Below are 5,086 nucleotides of genomic sequence, written 5' to 3' on the forward strand. Positions count from 1 at the left end.
TGCGTGGCGGCCATGTCCCCATCCCCCCCCGCCCTCTTCCCGGGTGACCAGGGCCACCTGGGGATCCCCGAGTGTGGGTGGAGAAGCAGACCTTTGTGTGTTCAGCCTAACTGACAAAATGAACAGAAGCTCCTCAAGAAGCTAAGCATAGAACCAGCGACCCCACGTCTGGGACTGTCCCCAAGAGGGCCAGCACCTCCGCGGCCACGGAGACGCGAGTCACAACAGCCGACGGGAGAGCCCAGTGTCCCTTGCGGACGACGGACAAACACGTGTCCATCCACACGCCCAAATCCTGATCCAGCCTCGGGAAGGAGGGACGTCCCGCCACCTGCCACTGTGTGGATGGACCCGGAGGTCACCGTGCGCAGTGACAGGAACCAGACACAGAAGGACACGTCCTGCGTGACCCCACTCACAGGGGGTCCCCAGAGGAGTCCCGTCCACAGAGACAGAGAGTAGACGGGAGTGAGGGGGTCAGGGGCAGGGTCTCAGTCTGGGGAGATGGAAGGTTCTGGAGACGGACGGTGGGGCGGCTGCAGGACAGCGTGAATGTGCTTGCTGCCGCTGAGCTGTGCACTTGGAACTGGTTAAAGTGGTACATTCTGTGTTATGTGCATTTCGCCGAGATCTTTAAACAGCGAGCAGAAAAGCATTCAGTGTGTTGAGAGCTCCGCCTCGGGAGCCCCCAGACCCGACAGTTTGCCAGCTCGGAAGAACTAGAAACGCCCTGCGCGGGGCAGCGTCCCGTCCTCCCAGACTGCATGGCGCGGCTGCGGCCCGACGTCTTGTGTCTGTGACTCAACGGGGTCTCCTCTTTATCCACGGCCGGCCCCTGGGGAGGCGGGAGGGAACGCTGTCCCCTGCCAGGTCCCCCGAGTCTCAGCGGGACCCCCAAAGCAGGGAGGGTCTGTCCCGGAGGCGAGTGACCTCAGAGCAGGCGTCAGGCCGATCCAGGAAGGGGACAGGGTTGTCTCGCAGGCCCTCAGAAAGGCTGGGAAGCAAACCAGGGTCCCAACTGAAAAGCCCTCCTCCCTCCTTCTGAGCTGGAGCCGCTCTTCTGTGATGAGCTCGAGCCAGGCCGCCTCCCTCCCCCACGGCCTCGCCCCCCTGCGCTCCCGCAGGTGCGTGTCCGCAGGTTTGCTGAGTTACAACCATCCCCGCACACGGTGGGAGGGAGCGGGCTTGCGATTTGCAGCTGTCGGGGGGGGGCAGGGGGGCCCCTCACTCACACAGGGGGAGCCAGGGCTGCTGTTGGCGGGGGGCTGCTGGGGCAAGCTAAAATTCAGGACATTCGGCTAAATCTGAATTGAGGCCAACAGTGAGTGGCATAATTTGGGACATACTTGGGTCGTTAAAAACCGCTCACCGTTTACCTGAAGTTCAAACTTACTGGATGCCCTGTATTTTTATTTGCTAAATCTGACCACCTCCTGGTCCCCCTGAGAAACCTCGGGAGAGGGCGTCCTGGGGGCAGGCATTTCAGATGGTGTCGTCCCTGCCCCAAGTCAGCACAGGGGACTGCGGAGGCCCCACTGCGGTCCTGCCCTCGGAGACGGAGGCGCCTGCAGTTTGTGCGAGCAGGCGGAAAGGGGGGGCGCCCTGCATGCCCGATACCAGGAGAAGCTGTTCTCTCCTGAACGGAGGGCGCCCGGTGGCCTTCCAGAGACAGGTGACCCTACTCGATGACACGGGCACATGTTCTAAAGCTCTGATCGTTCAGTGACAAAAAATGTGTGGGGCAAAAGTCCCAGAGACGTGGCCCTGCTGTGTTACCTCGCAGGCGGGCCGGAGCCACGCACTCGAGTTAGCACAGTGAGCTGGGGGGCAGGAGGGGGTCATCTGGAAAGTTCACTGCAGACCCTCAGGATGCGTTAGTGTGAAACTTAAAAAACCAGACACTGGTTATCAGAGAAAAGCGCCTCTTGGCAAGTGACTGAGTTACTTAGTAACAACGCGCAGCCTCTCGGGGCCCCTGGAGGTCGGACGGCCAGCACGGGGTGTCTGGGCCTCGGCTCAGGGCCCCGCGAGGCAGCCTGTGCAGACCAAGGCTCCGCTGGGGAAGGACCCACTTCCTAGCTCCTTTGGCTGTTGCTAGAATGATCTCCTGACTCTCGCAGGGCCGAGGTCCCAGTTTGCTGGCCGGTCACCCCAAGAGCTTGTCACACGGGTGCCTCACAAGCAGTTCACAACCTGGCTGGTTGCTTCACTCTGGGCCTTTTAAAGTTTCTCCTGATTAAGTCAGGCCCATCCAGCAGGATCTCCCTTTTCATTAACTCAAAAGTCAATTGATTTGGGGACCTTAATTATATCTGAATAAGCCCCCCTTTACCAAACGCCACCCGCACTCATGGAGTTACACAGGGTGTGGTGCTGGGGGCAGGAATCTCGGGCCCCCTCAGGATTCTGGCCATCCTGAGAAAACCTGAGGTGGGGTTTAGGGTGTGGGGTCTGGTGGCAGAAACTGGGTGCACACCTCAGCCCCAGGTCCTACTTACCGGGTTACCATAAGTTACCCAGCCATTGTAGCAGTCCAAACTTCAGTTTCCTGTCAGAAAAGGGGGGTACCCATCGCTCACAGGATTTATGGGCAGATGAAATGCAGTGAGCAGGAACTCCTCACCCTGGGGTCCCACACTGGTGGCTGGTGGGCTGGACTGAGAACACAGGCTTCTCTTTCTTGGCCGTCAGTGTTTTACATCTTTCAAAGAGTCTTCCGGGTGCCCGGGGTGCTCAGTTAAGTGTCTGACTTCGATTCAGAGCCTGATCTCACAGTTTGTGGGTTTGAGCCCCGCGTTGGGCTTTGTGCTGACAGCCCAGAGCCTGGAGCTGCTTCGGATTTTGTGTCTCCCTCGCTCTCTGCCCCTCCCCTGCTCACTGTCTGTCTCTGTCTCTCTCAAAAATAATTTAAAATGTTCTTTAAAAGGGGCACCTGGGTGGCTCAGCCGGTTAAGCCTCCGACTGTGGCTCAGGTCATGATCTCACGGTTCGTGGGTTCGAGCCCCGCGTCGGGCTCTGTGCTGACAGCTCGGAGCCTGGAGCCTGTTTCAGTCTGTGACTCCCTCTCTCTCTGACCCTCCCCTGCTCACGCTGTCTCTCTCTCTCTCATAAATAAGTAAAACATTTTAAAAATTCTTTAAAAGGGGTGCCTGGGTGGCTTAGTCGGTTAAGCGTCCGACTTTCGCTTAGGTCATGATCTCGCGGTTCGTGGGTTCGAGCCCCGCGTCGGGCTCTGTGCTGACAGCTCGGAGCCTGGAGCCTGTTTCAGTCTGTGACTCCCTCTCTCTCTGACCCTCCCCTGCTCACGCTGTGTCTCTCTCTCTCTCTCTCTCCTAGAAATAAATAAAAACATTTAAAAAATTAAAAAAAAATCTATAAAAAAAATTCTTTAAAACTCAGGACGTTTTCATTGAAATGTGGAGTTCTCGCGTGCCTGGAGAACTCCACCAGAGTGGACTGGGTTTTATGGAACCACACAGGGCCCTGCAGCTGGGCCGCGGGGGCATCACCCCCCGCCCCCAGTCTTTCCAGCGGAACCCAATTCCTGGTAAACGGCAGGCCTGCCATCTGAGCCGTTGGGAGGGTGCCCACCCCCCACTCTGCAAGGGCGGCTGCTCTCATGGGTTAAGTAGGGCCCCCCAAACTCACGTCCACCCCAAACCTCAGAATGTGACCTTCCACGGAAGCAGGGCCTTTGCGGGTGTGACTCGTTGCGTTAGGTGAGGTCACGCTGAGCGGGCAGCCGCGCGGGTTCCCGCTCCTCGGGGTGCCAGATGCTGGTCTGTGGCGCGGGCGGGTCCTGGGGTTTCCAGCGCCCGGAACACGCCCGACTTGAGCCAGCGTGGCCCGGGGCTGGGGGCTGCCGTGTGTGTCTCGGGGCCACCACGTGGGGGCGCTCGCTGCACCAGGACCTGTCCCCTGGCAGCCCCGGAGGCCCCACGCCCGCAGGCACCATCACCGGGCTGGTGCGCCACTCAGGGCCGCCCGGGTCATCCAGGGAAACGTCCCCAGCTCCAGGCCCGTGGGCAAAGACACGTTTTCCAAATAACGTAACATTTGCAGTTCCCGGAGATTGGGATCTGGTATCTTCGGGGACCGATCTTCAGCCTGGGACACGTGCGTGCGGCGGGGCCCCCGGACCCAGCTGTGCGAGAACTCCCTCCACCCACATCAGCACAGGAACGCTCTTCCAACACTCGCAAAACGAACTTTCCAAGGGATAGAAAAGCACGGTCTCCAGACCCTGAAATGTCGGTGGGTCCTATACCCAGGGACGCTGCAGCTTTGACGGCCAGTAGCTCACTGAATCCCGCCTACGTCCCCTGAGCCCACGAGACCTGAGAGGTCGAGTAACTCCCAGGGGTCACGCTGTCCCGCGGCGGCTGGGGTTGGTGCCAGCGGCCCCGGGGCTTTCGATCACAAGAGAAAATGAAGGACTCCAGTCACAGGCTTTGACTAAAGGAGAACTTACGGGTTTGTTAACTACAAGTCAGAGTAGAACCAGCTTCAAGCTCAGCTGGTTCCAGGACCCAAACTGGGACCCTGGGTTCCCCGCACCGCCGAGAGCCCCCAGCTTCAACCCGGGCTCTGCCAAGAAACTCTCGGAGATCAGGGGCAAGGCTCATCTCTTCCCTCAGCCCGGGGTGGGGGCGAGGCGCACCTTGAGGGTTACCAGGCAGCTGGCACACAGCCGGCGCTGCCTCTCCGCTCGCGTTGCTACGGACACAGTCGGTAGGCGAATCCGCACCGCGCGCGAGCCCGGGGTTGCGGCGAGAGCGCGNCGTAGGTGTATTAAAACTCACAGCGTCGTTTTAGCTACACACACGCGCGTGCGCGCATTCTTTTCATATAAACTACAAACCGAATGTATAATTTTGTCCCCAGTCCTGACTCTGTGAACTGTATTTCCTGCATTGGTTTCCTGCCTGGGATTTGCTACGCGTCTCCCTGGAGACTTCATGTGGCCAAGAGCCTCTGGCAACACGGGAGGTTCTAGGGGCTCATTGGACAGAATTCTGTGGGATTCAGAGGGAGGCAGAGTGGAGCAGGGCCAGGGGGCCTCCAGTGCCCACCCAACCGGACCCCC

Source organism: Crocuta crocuta, unplaced genomic scaffold (assembly GCF_008692635.1).
Source record: "Crocuta crocuta isolate KB4526 unplaced genomic scaffold, BGI_CrCroc_1.0 scaffold443, whole genome shotgun sequence".
Lineage (NCBI taxonomy): Eukaryota > Metazoa > Chordata > Mammalia > Carnivora > Hyaenidae > Crocuta > Crocuta crocuta.